Source organism: Littorina saxatilis, linkage group LG11 (genome assembly GCF_037325665.1).
Source record: "Littorina saxatilis isolate snail1 linkage group LG11, US_GU_Lsax_2.0, whole genome shotgun sequence".
In the NCBI taxonomy this organism is placed as follows: Eukaryota; Metazoa; Mollusca; class Gastropoda; order Littorinimorpha; family Littorinidae; genus Littorina; species Littorina saxatilis.
In genome coordinates this window covers 12888435-12902624 of record NC_090255.1, presented here as the reverse complement: position 1 = coordinate 12902624, position 14190 = coordinate 12888435, and the positions used below count along the sequence as shown (strand labels likewise).

The 14190-nt window shown below is 41.2% G+C and overlaps 1 long non-coding RNA gene across 1 annotated transcript; it reads left to right on the top strand.

Annotated features, from left to right (window-relative positions):
* Positions 1–3768: 3768 nt before the first annotated feature.
* On the top strand, positions 3769–11442 carry LOC138979779 (uncharacterized). Its single transcript, XR_011460128.1, has 3 exons — positions 3769–3980; positions 4824–5019; positions 9756–11442. It is a non-coding gene; the product is annotated as an uncharacterized lncRNA (long non-coding RNA).
* Positions 11443–14190: the final 2748 nt, after the last annotated feature.

The following is a 14190-nucleotide window of genomic DNA, read 5'->3' as shown; positions in this document are numbered from 1 at the left end:
TCGCTGCACGCTTTCCCCTCGGCCGCTGCAACTACAGCTCACGACATCTGAGAGCTGCTGCGGTGCTATCGGCGCATTAGACAGCGATTGTGTCACAGCACCAGATTCATCGATAATCCCATCCGAAAAGCGCGATATCATGAGCCTCGGCTGGTGGATCTTTATGGTCTGCTGCTTTTTCCACAACATCATCTGCAGATGTGCTCGGAGAGCATGCAGCCTCAGGTTGCAATCGGTTTGGTGGTAGCCTCTTCAAAGGTGGTGGTTTTCTTCCTGCCCAGATACAGTCTGGATCTTGCACCATTGCGGGACTTGGCCTTCTTCTGACTGTACAGCGCGAGGAAGAATGAGTCGGCAGTGGCCTTAAGTTGGTCATGACTGACGTCTGGCTCCCCAAGGACATCTTGCAGGCCTAGGATGTCGCTGTTTCCAAGCACCTTGAGCGCCGACTTCTTGCCCTTGTAACAGGGGTACGACACGGTGTCGCAGCCCGATAAGGCGTGCATGCCGAGTAGCTGACCACACTTGTCCCCCAATTTGTCCACTGTTGCGCGAATGTCAAGCACCGTGCCGTCCCATTTCTCCATCTGGATGCTCTTCTGTATCCTCTTCCTCCATGCCAAGTACACGAGAAGGACGAACACATCAGTGTCATCACACAGCACCCTGATCGTCTCCGCCCCGCCTGCTGCAGCCTTCAGCATGTAGCTGCACAGCGTGATATCCGCCTCCTCATGGGTGACAAGACAATCGAAACTGCTGACAAGCTCCACGTTGTTCTTGCAGAGGATGTCCACAGAGGATGTTCGCTGAGGAGGCGTTTGTTGTTGGCATTCTTCATGATAGCTTCTCTGTGTGGGAGGGGGGTTGTGGGTGTCAGACGGAAGTCCTTTGATCCTTCCCCTGCCCTCCTCATCCTCTCGTGGTCCTTCGCAGTTGGCTGATTCTCATGGTACCTGTCAAACAACACCAGTTTCTGTGCTGCTGGAGGATAGCGGCTCAGTCGAGCGCCGAAACTCGCGACAAAATCTCCTGCTGTCCCCGCAACTGGCCACACAACATGGTACAGGAGTCGACCAGCACCACGTCTGGTGCAGGTGCGTTGTTGACCGGCACACCATGACACTTGACGAGCACAGCCTTGTCTCCTTTCCTCAAACTCCCGAACTCGTCGATGAGAGATGGAGGTACGGGACTGAGTTCGTACTTGAAGATGTCTGTCGCCTTCACACCACGTTGTTGCCTAATGATCTGAAGCCGTACGAATAATGTTTCAATGTCAAAGATGGCCTTGTCTTTCACAACCACTACCTTTTTCATCTCCTGCATGGTCTTCACTTTCCTCTCGATCGGGCCATGGAATGTGCTGTGAAGCGAAGCGGCGAACTGTTCACTTTGAGTGCTGCCGATCTTGAGTGCATCTTGGACATTTAGGCCTACTTTTGCTGGCGCGATCTGCCCGTTGACGATGTTGTACAGGTCAGTGGCAGACCTGTTTACCCTTACGATTTTGGCGTAATTTATTACGATTTTCTGCAAAAAATACGCCATTCCGCTATCCGTGTCAAGACTACAATTTTCATAAATAAAAAAAATATTAATTTTTTTTTATCTTTTTTTTTTTTTATCAATTCACATGTTTGGCATTGTTTTTTTCAATGGCAAAATGGGGTGAAAAAGCACAGGACTGACCAGAGATCATGTCTGTCTGATGAGACGCTGGAGAGCCTTATTCTAGTGGTGAAGTCTCGCCCTCACTCATTCGGCAAGCGCAAGTACAGTAGAGAAGCGCTTGACACACTGAAAAAGGCCTACTACGAGCAAAAGAAAAAGAATCAGTGATGCATGTGCTTTTGATGTGATCTTCTTTGAAATTATGATGACTACAAAAACTGACTGATGTGTTTTGTTTGTGAATGATGGATATATGTGCATGATTGCGTTTCGCAGACACAGTTGTCATGTGCGTTGTAATTAGCGACGAATGCTGGATGATTACTATTTTTGTGCCAGGATTACTATTTTTGGGGCTGAGCATTACTCCAAAACACTTATGGGGGTAAACAGGTCTGCAGTGGACTCAACAATGAGAGGGTGCGAGTACTTCTGCAGTTCCTCTGCAATCTTCGTCCGGTCTGCTGCGTCGATCGCTCGCCTTCTTTCACCTTCCTCTTTGTGCTTGCTCTCCTTCTGTCCATCCCCACCATCGAGACCCATCGGCTTTTCTGAAAGTTGCCTCTTTAACTGGATGCTAACATGTTCTTTCAGACAAAAGACAAACAATATGGCGTTTTCCTTATTTTTGTGTGACATTGATTTGAGCGTGAATGACGTTTACCTGCCATCTTGGCAGCCATCTTGCATCTGGGTGATATCAGAACGGCTTCCCAGCCTTTGGAAACATGGTCAGCACTAAGATCATGAATCTAGCTGCTTTAGAAACCCAGATATGGCGAGAAATGTGTTTTTATATATTTTGACGGCCATCTTGGCGGCCATCTTGGATTCTGTTGACAGGATTGACAAACCAACCTCAGAAATGAACTCGCCGACATCAAAAAACCCTATATTGAGGTATTACACGACTCTTTAGCCCATCTGGATCAAAAGTTACATATTGACCATCTTCAAGATGACCGTTGGGCGGCCATCTTGGATTCTGAGAATTTCCCAAAGTGCAACTTTAGGCAACCAAGCTAATTTGACTCTCCGTACCCTATAGATTACATTTCCGTCATAAAAATTTACAGGAACAGGGTCATTTCCAGGTTTCATACATGACATAGAAGGCTGGCTGGTAGACTATTAATCCGATGCAAATTAACAATAAGAGCTGAACGCATGTGTTACAGTGTAGATAACAGTGACATACAACTGTGTGTCCGACAACTTGTTGAATAACGAATTCTATCGAAAGACATTTGTGAAAGTGTGTTAGCCTAGACCGAACAGATCAGTCTGCTAGTGGTCGGACCTTTAGCACACGTCCGGCCACACGCCATTTTTCCTCTCTCGATTCGAACATTTTCGGATCAATTGTCTTTCACTAATAGTAATACACTACAAAGCAGATGTATGAGTGTTGTAGTGTAAATGAATATGAGGCACAGCTGTCTGCCTGACAACTTGTCGAATAAGGAATTATATTGAAAGATATATGTGAAAGTGTGTGAGCACAGCTGATCAAAAGTCCGTCTGCTAAAAGCAGCTTCGATTCAAAAGTTTTTGGGCTCGATTATTCTTTTTTAAGTTACCCAAAACAACGTTAAGGAAAGTGCTATTGCAGAAAACTGACATGCATCTTCCCGTCGGATAACTTGCTCGATAAGGCCTTCTATTAAAAGATATTTCAGAAATATTGTGAGAGTGATGTTTGACGGACGTTGTAGCCTCTCAGTGCGGACTCTTAAAGTCCGACTACTGTGACCAAAAACGAGGCAAAATTGAAAATAAGTAATTAACACTGTTATTTACTAATTTTCACGTGAAAATGGTAACCTTAGGTTCTGGCACTAGTAAGCCGTCATACAAAAGCGTTTTGGTGTTTATATCTTTTTGGTTTGTTTGTTTGTTTGCCGACCACGAAGGGCCATATCAGGGTGGTGCTGCTTTGACATATAACGTGCGCCACACACAAGACAGAAATCGCAGCACAGGCTTCATGTCTCACTCAGTCTCATTATTCTGACACCGGACCAACCAGTCCTAGCACTAACCCCATAATGCCAGACGCCAGGCAGAGCAGCCACTAGATTGCCAATTTTAAAGTCTTAGGTATGACCCGGCCGGGGTTCGAACCCACGACCTCCCAATCACGGGGCGGACACCTTACCACTAGGCCAACCGTGCCGGTATATATTTTTGGTACCTGGTTCATGATCTGTTCAATTTCAAACTAAGCATGCACAAGTTTTAATTTACTTTCATTCTGTATGCAGGTACCAAAAGCCCGACATCACCGGAGGAAAATACAAGCAAAGGTATGCACGCATGTCTTCAGTGACTGAGAATGTTTATGGGATGAATGAGAGTTGCCTAAACTTCTACTGCAATATGTTTAAGGCATTCATCCCCATTTCATTTCATTCAATCCTATTAGGCCAGTAAAGGCACCCCACTTGACTCTGTGGTACTTTTTTCCTGATCAAAAATTTCTTTCACAGTGGTCACATGACGATGCTCAAGCAAGGGTACCCCCCAAATCGACCTGACATAAAAAAAGGAGTACCCCCCAAAAAAACCAATAGTTGGGAAAAAGAACCCATCTATCTTTCTCTCTCTCTCTCTCTCTCACTGTCCGTCTCTTTCTCTCTGTCTTTCTCTCTCTCTCTCAATCTCTCTCTCTTTCTCTCTCTCTCTCTCTCACCCCCATTGGTTTGTATATGGGTCTGTGGCCTTAGTAATATAAACCATTATCTTTCTCTCTCTGTTCTATTTGTATGTCCGTGTGTATATATGATTAGAGTAGTATGAAAAAGAAAGAATTTCTGTAATGCTTATGCCACAAACCTTGTAAAATAAGATTTGATTCAATTTGGTCTTCCCCCTCTTCCATTTCAGGCAGTTTTCTTTGTTGTTGCTATAACTGCGAATAAAAGGTGTGTCATTATTTTTTATAAACAAGGAACATAGTTTTTGTTACTGTGAAAGAATTTTGGAATTGTTCTCTAATAGTTGGGGGGATGCTGTCCTGACCCTGTTGAAGGTCGGCACTTGTATAATATATTTTGTTATTATTATAAGGACCTTTAAACTAACCCCTCTTTTTCCTTTCTTTTGTGATGTAGTTTCCAACTTCATTATTCAAGTATCATGGGTTTCAGGAGTCAAAATCCAGACAGAGGGCAAGCGATACTTTTGTATCTTCTGCGAAAAGTACTTTGCTCAACACCTCAACCGGCACCTCATAAAAAGCCACAGCGAGGAGGCAGATGTTGCTGCGGCCCAGGCTCTTCCGGAGCCCCAACGCTCGCAGGCCCTCTTGATCATCCGAAACCATGGCAGAGACGGAATTAATTGGTATGTGTCCTGCAAGGAGCTAAACCAGATCACAAGTGGTCATGGAAAGCACTTGTGCACCATTGTGCCAGTACTGATTTTTAGACTACAATAGCTAGTTTTCTTATATACTGATTGCAAAAGATAGTACAGGGGTACCTGCAATGACTTGCCAGAAGTGTCCTTAAATTGAAGGTGGCCTGTCATGTTGACGGGTAATTTTGGTAGGGATAATAGACAAATGGACAACAGAAAGCGTCAGCACACTCTGGTTTACGTAAACTATCAGTTTCTGAACAGACATTGCCAGGTTTTTTACGCACAGTACAAACACCCTTTCATTTAAACACTCACCGCTTGCGAACATCCTAAGTACCCTCCGTAAAGAGCTAGCATTTTTTTAAGATTTTATTTTTGCATGGCCTGCAGGATTGTCTAGTACCAAAATCAGACGCTTTTTGGCGCTAGTACTAAAATCTAAATAATAAATTGACGACTTGTAACACAAGCATTCATTAATCCTAAAAGATTTGTTTTTCATCAAAAAAAGATCAGTACAACTCGAAGTTTTGAAAAATGGACAAAAAGGGAGTCCGGAAGCTTGTCACGCAAAGAAGTGTTTCCCGAAGCAGACACATTTTTTGCATTGAACTTGCTTCTTTGAAGCCAAACTCCACCGTTAAGTTTGTGTGACTCGCAGTCGTTGTTGCATTTTAGATTCAGAGTTACACGATAATGTTCTGATGCAGATAAGGCGAGTCGCATTGAAATCAGAAACTGACGACTAGATTGTGAAAAAAAAGGAAAGTTGATCACACCCCGGGGTCCACGATGGCTATGGCGTTAGATAAACCATGCAAAAATAAATTCATTGAAAATTGCTGGCTCTTTACGTAAGGCACCTCAGATATTCTCAAGCGGTGAGTGTTCAAACAAAAGGGTGTTTGTACTGTGTGTCTTTGATGGTTTGCGGGAGGCTTACTGTGCCTTAAAAGGGATATGTGGTCTCTCATCGGAGAGGCCACACATTGCAGGTACAACTCCACACACTTTTTAACTTTGTGACTTTCATTGCCGTGCACTGATACACTGAGCACAAAAAAGTAAAGGATATTTTTTTCAATGGTATACCCCAGATAACAGCAGTTATTTGGTCAGAAATATACGTGAATTTGAAAATCAGTCTTTCTTCTGCTCAAAAATGTGTTTCTGGAATCTGAGCAATATCTGGGTATGATGTCACTGGTCCGTGACCACATCTACTCTCAAAAATTGTGTTTTTTGATGGCTTGATTCACTTTCAACCGTTGAAACAGTGACTTAAACTGAATATTTTACATTTTTTACATTCGAAAGTTTATTTGGTGTCTTACCTAATGGTTCATACAAATTTCGTTCAAATCTGTCGCGCTGTCAGGCTGATCTAGTGTGTAAAACAGAGCGACCACAAAACTGAAAAACAGCAAAAAATCAATGGTTTTAATGGTGTTTTTGCTGGGTAGCTGCAGGCTCTCCAAATTTCACAGAACTTAACTTTTTGTGCTCAGTGTACATACAGCAGACTTGCGCTCTTCAGTCTCTTTGTTTGTATGTTTGCTTAATGCCCAGTCCACCACAAAGGGTTATGTATCGATTGGACATTGGATTTCCCTTCTTTGAGCCATGTGACGTCAGAGGCATACAAAACTTCATATTTTGGCGTTTCAGGTTGACCGAAACTTCAAAGGAACTACAAAACACACGTCATGTGTTTGATTGCATGTGTGTGTGCTGTTCAATGTCAAAACAACAACAAAGTCAGTACATGACGTGTGTTTTGTAGTTCCTTTGAAGTTTCGGCCAACCTGAAACGCCCAAATATGAAGCTTATGTGTTTGATTGCAAGTGTGTGTGTGCTCGTTCAATCGTTAAAACAACAAAGTCAGTACCTGAAAGGAATGCAATCGATAAATAAATGTTATTTGCGTTTTTGACCAAAATATGACATTTTACACAGATCAAGACAGTCATTGTTCTCCGAGACTGCGCTAGCAGTCGAGGTGAACAATGACTGTCGAGATGTGTGTAAAATGTCATATTTTGGTCAAAAACGCAAATAACGTATAATATCAGGGCGGTTGCTCTTCAGTGCTCTTCAGTGTAATGCACCATAAAAGAGGAGTCACACTACACAAATTCTAACCTGTCTTTGATGCAATTCATGGTCTCATTGATTTTTGGGTTGTTCTTGTTGATTATTTTATTTTATCATATTCGTTCCATTTCCTTGTATTAATACACACCCCACAAAATAATTTTTAAATCCAACCAACATGGTGGTTTTTTTTTTACTCACATGCGAAGCAAAAGTGAGTCTATGTACTCACCCGAGTCGTCCGGACGTCCGTCCGTCCGTCCGTCCGGAAAACTTTAACGTTGGATATTTCTTGGACACTATTCAGTCTATCAGTACCAAATTTGGCAAGATGGTGTATGATGACAAGGCCCCAAAAAACATACATAGCATCTTGACCTTGCTTCAAGGTCAAGGTCGCAGGGGCCATAAATGTTGCCTAAAAAACAGCTATTTTTCACATTTTTCCCATTTTCTCTGAAGTTTTTGAGATTGAATACCTCACCTATATATATGATATATAGGGCAAAGTAAGCCCCATCTTTTGATACCAGTTTGGTTTACCTTGCTTCAAGGTCAAGGTCACAGGAGCTCTTCAAAGTTGGATTGTATACATATTTTGAAGTGACCTTGACCCTGAACTATGGAAGATAACTGTTTCAAACTTAAAAATTATGTGGGGCACATGTTATGCTTTCTTCATGAGACACATTTGGTCACATATGATCAAGGTCAAGGTCACTTTGACCCTTATGAAATGTGACCAAAATAAGGTAGTGAACCACTAAAAGTGACCATATCTCATGGTAGAAAGAGCCAATAAGCACCATTGTACTTCCTATGTCTTGAATTAACAGCTTTGTGTTGCATGACCTTGGATGACCTTGACCTTGGGTCAAGGTCACATGTATTTTGGTAGGAAAAATGTGTAAAGCATGTGAGTCGTATGGGCTTTGCCCTTCTTGTTTTACCTTTCTATGCCCTCCAGCAAGAAATAGTGGACAGCGAGCTTTGCTTGCTTCCAAATTTATATTAATGAGCTAATTATAACATTTAATCATCATCAAAAACCTTGTCAATGCTTTCAATGTGTGTGTGATTCAGAAGTCGTTAGGTAATCTGGCAGTCATTAAAACAAGGTAGGGGTCAAATTAAAAGTTTTAAAGTTGCCACAGCGCTCCAAAAACTCAATAATGTTTGTTGCGGTTTTACAAAATGTGATCCAGATTCACTGAAGGGGGCCGGGGACTCAAAATAACCATTTTTTCATGTTGGGAGTCGTTTAGCTATGTTTTAGATATGGTTAGCTCTGTTCAATCAATCAATGAGTCTTATATCGCGCATATTCCGTGGGTACAGTTCTAGGCGCTCTGCAGTGATGCCGTGTGAGATGAAATTTTATACGGCCAGTAGATTGCAGCCATTTCGGCGCATATTTACCTTTCACGGCCTATTATTCCAAGTCACACGGGTATAGGTAGACAATTATTAACTGTGCCTAAGCAATTTTGCCAGGAAAGACCCTTTTGTCAATCGTGGGATCTTTAACGTGCACACCCAATGTAGTGTACACGGGGGGAGGTTCGGACACCGAAGAGAGTGCACACAAAGTTGACTCTGTGAAATAAATTTCTGCCGAACCTGGGATCGAACTCACGCTGACAGCGGCCAACTGAATACAAATCCAGCGCGCTACCAACTGAGCTATATCCCCGCCCGTTAGCTGTATCATTCTGTTTTTTTTCTTTTCCTCTCACTTTGAAGGCCTGGGAATTATGTATTTTTGTCAGTATTGTTTTTGAGTCACTTGAGAAAAAGTGACTCTATGTAATCGGTCAGTGTTAGTCTGTCCGGCCGGCCGGCCGTCCGGCCGGCCGTAGACACCACCTTAACGTTGGACTTTTCTCGGAAACTATCAAAGCGATCCGGCTCATATTTTGTTTAGTCGTGACCTCCAATGACCTCTACACTTTAACGATGGTTTCGTTGACCTTTGACCTTTTTCAAGGTCACAGGTCAGCGTCAAAGGAAAAATTAGACATTTTATATCTTTGACAAAGTTCATCGGATGTGATTGAAACTTTGTAGGATTATTCTTTACATCAAAGTATTTACATCTGTAGCCTTTTACGAACGTTATCAGAAAAACAAGGGAGATAACTAGCCTTTTCTGTTCGGCAACACACAACTTAACGTTGGGCTTTTCTCGGAAACTATAAAAGTGACCGGGCTCAAATTTTATGTGAACGTGACTCCCAGTGACCTCTACACTTTGACGTCTGCTTTGGTGACCTTTGACCTTTTTCAAGGTCACAGGTATGTCTTGAAGGAAAAAAATTGAAATATCATATCTCTGAAACTATTCATCGGATTTGATTCAAACTTTATAGGATTATTCTTTACATCAAATTATTTACATCTGTATTCTGTTGTGAATAGCAATTTCTTCCTGTCCATCTGATGCCTCATATAATATTCAGAACTGCGAAAGTGACTCGATCGAGCGTTTGCTCTTCTTGTTTATTTTGTATTTTGTACGTTATTGTCTCCATGGAAGGTGTGATTTTTTGGGTGCTCATTTTTTGTAGTCTTTAGCATGTACAACAAAGGCATTTTGAGGAACAGCTGTCAATTTCTGTTTCAGGGAACTACAGCAAGTTCTCGAGAGAAGAAGAGAAGGCCGTGAGGAAGCTTTTTCAAGCTTCCATTTTGGGAGGAAAGCTTCCAGGAAAGAAACAAATTTTGTTGGGCATTGCAGGCAGCCAAACACTGGAAGGGAGATCCTGGACCCAAATTAAAGATAAAGTGGCAAATGAAAAGAACACATGAAGCACATGTACTAAATTTAACTGTTACTTCCTACTGTAATATTAATTCCATTTCCCGCAGTTTCCTGTCACTTTGAGGGAAAACTGCACTTTGGTTTGTGCAGTGCAGTTCTTTTGTCAGTTGTTCTCCTCTTTATTTGTTCTATCGTCTTCTTCTTTTTTGTGTGTGTACTTTTGTGTTTTTGTGCCTGAAGAAGACCCTTAGGTCGAAACGTCCCTGTTATTTGTTCCGTGTTCGTCATTTTAACGTGAGTACATTGCTTTTTGGTCTCTTTATTGTTTCCTCTCACGTGCAGTCGCCATTGTTTAATACTTTGAGGGAAGTTAAAAGAAATATTTTTGTCGACAAGCAAAGTGGTTACAAGCCCCCCGGTCATACACTTTTTTTTTTCGTAAAGCACAGATTTTTTGCTCCCACCCATGCAGTTGGAAAACCTTTTCAAATCTCTTGTGTTGTTTTAAACTTTTGCTCTAAACATTTGGTATGACACAAATTTTGAAGTGAAAATTGATTCGGATTACAGTATCACTTGATTATGTTTCATGATTTTTGAGTCACTTGAGAAAAAGTGACTCTATGTAATCGGTCAGTGTTAGTAGACACCACCTTAACGTTGGACTTTTCTCGGAAACTATCAAAGCGATCGGGCTCATATTTTGTTTAGTCGTGACCTCCAATGACCTCTACACTTTAACGATGGTTTCGATGACCTTTGACCTTTTTCAAGGTCACAGGTCAGCGTCAAAGGAAAAATTAGACATTTTATATCTTTTCTCGGAAACTATCAAAGCGATCGGGCTCATATTTTGTTTAGTCGTGACCTCCAATGACCTCTACACTTTAACGATGGTTTCGTTGACCTTTGACCTTTTTCAAGGTCACAGGTCAGCGTCAAAGGAAAAATTAGACATTTTATATCTTTGACAAAGTTCATCGGATGTGATTGAAACTTTGTAGGATTATTCTTTACATCAAAGTATTTACATCTGTAGCCTTTTACGAACGTTATCAGAAAAACAAGGGAGATAACTAGCCTTTTCTGTTCGGCAACACACAACTTAACGTTGGGCTTTTCTCGGAAACTATAAAAGTGACCGGGCTCAAATTTTATGTGAACGTGACTCATTGTGTTGTGAATAGCAATTTCTTCCTGTCCATCTGATGCCTCATATAATATTCAGAACTGCGAAAGTGACTCGATCGAGCGTTTGCTCTTCTTGTTTTCTGGTTTACCTTGTTTCTTTTTGGTGTAAATATGTGGACGTCTGCACTGACAGATGTCATGACAGCTGTCCTTTGTATGAGATTGTCTGGGTTGTGGATAACTCCCATTGATCATGACTTTAGTATGGACCCGCAGCATTGTTACGTGTATTTGCTCTGTCCAGTAGGAAAACATTTTTAAGTCTTCTTGTGTTGTTTTAAACTTTTGCTCTAAAAATGTGGTTCCCATTGAACCTCAGTACAGATTATGGTTTGCAAAATATATGTTGCTTACTTGATTCTTGAGAATTGTGTTTGTTTTCGCTACCCCCGCGGGTTAGGGGGAGTCCCATATTGGTTGGGACGAGAAAGAATTTACCCGATGCTCCCCAGCATGTGGTAAGAGGCGACTAACGGATTCTGTTTCTCCTTTTACCCTTGTTAAGTGTTTCTTGTATAGAATATAGTCAATTTTTGTAAAGATTTTAGTCAAGCAGTATGTAAGAAATGTTAAGTCCTTTTTACTGGAAACTTGCATTCTCCCAGTAAGGTAATATATTGTACTACGTTGCAAGCCCCTGGAGCAAATTTTTGATTAGTGCTTTTGTGAACAAGAAACAATTGACAAGTGGCTCTATCCCATCTCCCCCCCTTTCCCCGTCGCGATATAACCTTCGTGGTTGAAAACGACGTTAAACACCAAATAAAGAAAGAAAGTCTGTTTTCGCCAAGTGAGGGTGTGTGACTGTGGCTGTGAGTGTGTTTGTGACAGTAAATTCAACACTATGAGTGACAAAGAACTGAAGACTGTGTGTGGCAGGGAACAGGACACGTTGTGTCATTCGCCTGTAAGTGTAATCATTATATTTTGTAACCATCAAAAACAATTTCCCTTGAAATCAAAACACAATTTCCCTTGAAATCAAAACATTAACAAGTAAGAAAAAATGACACCTGAAAATGGCATTCAATGGTTACTCATGCTCTCTCTCTCTCTCTCTCTCTCTCTCTCTCTCCCCCCCTCCTGAAAACAAACAAACATCAAACAAACATTGAGGAACCAAAGCTAAATAGCGTTTTAAAGTATAAGCTCAAGAGGATACTTCCCACTGTGATATTAATTACTAGTGTGTTTTTGTGAGGGTGCTTTAACGTTTCAGTTATAGGGAGTAGCACACGTTTGTGATATGATCCGTGCATGTCTTAAACAAGTAATGGCAGTGCATATTAGCAGATCTGCATTTTCAACCATCAAGTTATTCACGAATGGTAGTCGTCCGATGTTGGAATATAGCGTGTTCGTGTTTTTAGTCTCTCGTGTTCTTAGTTATATGATTCAAGTCTTATATCGCGCGCGTATCTCCAGACTCTGACTCGAGGCGCAGGGATCTATTTATGCCTTGTGAGATAGAATTTTTTACACAATACATCACGCATTCACATCGACCAGCAGATCGCAGCCATTTCGGCGCATATCCTACTTTTTACGGCCTATTATTCCAAGTCACACGGGTATTTTGGTGGACAATTTTGTTATCTATGCCTATGCAATTTTGCCAGGAAAGACCCTTTTGACAATCGTGGGATCTTTAACGTGCACACCCCAATGTAGTGTACACGAAGGGACCTCGGTTTTTCGTCTCATCCGAAAGACTAGCACTTGAACCCACCACCTAGGTTAGGAAAGGGGGGAGAAAATTGCTAACGCCCTGACCCAGGGTCGAACTCGCAACCTCTTGCTTCCGAGCGCAAGTGCGTTACCACTCGGCCACCCAGTCCGTTTAGTGTGATCAAGCAAACGCAAACAATCCTTGAATCTTTTAAAGCACGATAAAAAGATCAAGTATCGATCCTCATATCAAACAGACAATGAAGTAAGGCGTCCGCCCCGTGATCGGGAGGTCGTGGGTTCGAACCCCGGCCGGGTCATACCTAAGACTTTAAAATTGGCAATCTAGTGGCTGCTCCGCCTGGCGTCTGGCATTATGGGGTTAGTGCTAGGACTGGTTGGTCCGGTGTCAGAATAATGTGACTGGGTGAGACATGAAGCCTGTGCTGCGACTTCTGTCTTGTGTGTGGCGCACGTTATATGTCAAAGCAGCACCGCCCTGATATGGCCCTTCGTGGTCGGCTGGGCGTTAAGCAAACAAACAAACAAAAATTCAAAATCAAAGAATACAATCTCTAGCTGCGCACGCTAGCTTTGCGAAATAAAGTGTTGGTTTGGTTACCAACACCCCATCCCGCCATTTAATTTTAACACACACAAATTTAAAAGATTGAAAATTATTCCGAATATAATTTTCTAAATAAAAATTTTTGTCTTGGTTGAAAAATTGCGACACGACCTTAATTCATGCTAACAAACATTCTTATTAGGTTAAAAAAAATTTTTATTTTTTTATTTAAAAAAAAAAAAAAAATTTTTATTTAAAATTTTTTTTTTTTTTTTTTTTTAAACTAAGCTTTGGTTTTGTAACGAAAATCCGGCCTAAAGTCTTTTCATGCGCAAAAAAAAAAAAAAAAAAGATTGAAAATTATTCCGAATATAATTTTCTAAATAAAATTTTTTGTCTTGGTTGAAAAATTGCGACACGACCTTAATTCATGCTAACAAACATTCTTATTAGGTTAAAAAAAAAATTTTTTTTTTATTTAAAAATTTTTTTTTTTTTTTTTTTTTTAAACTAAGCTTTGGTTTTGTAACGAAAATCCGACCTAAAGTCTTTTCATGCGCAAAAAAAAAAAAAAAAAAAAAAAAAAAATACCCCCCCCCCCCCCCCCCCCCGGTTTTGTAACGAGAATATGGCCTTAAGTCTTTTCATGCGCAAAAAAAAAAAAAAAAAAAAAAAATTACCCCCCCCCCCCCCCCCCACTTCCTATTTTTTTTTTTTAATAATTCTGGATTACTGGTAGCTTTTTTGTACTACCACGCATATGTAACGCTATTTTGATAAAGTTGATAGTATTTACAGCTTTCCGGTCATAATTATGTCCGGCTATCATTCACTTTTAGGTGGCGGATGTCCAGATATAACACGTGTTTC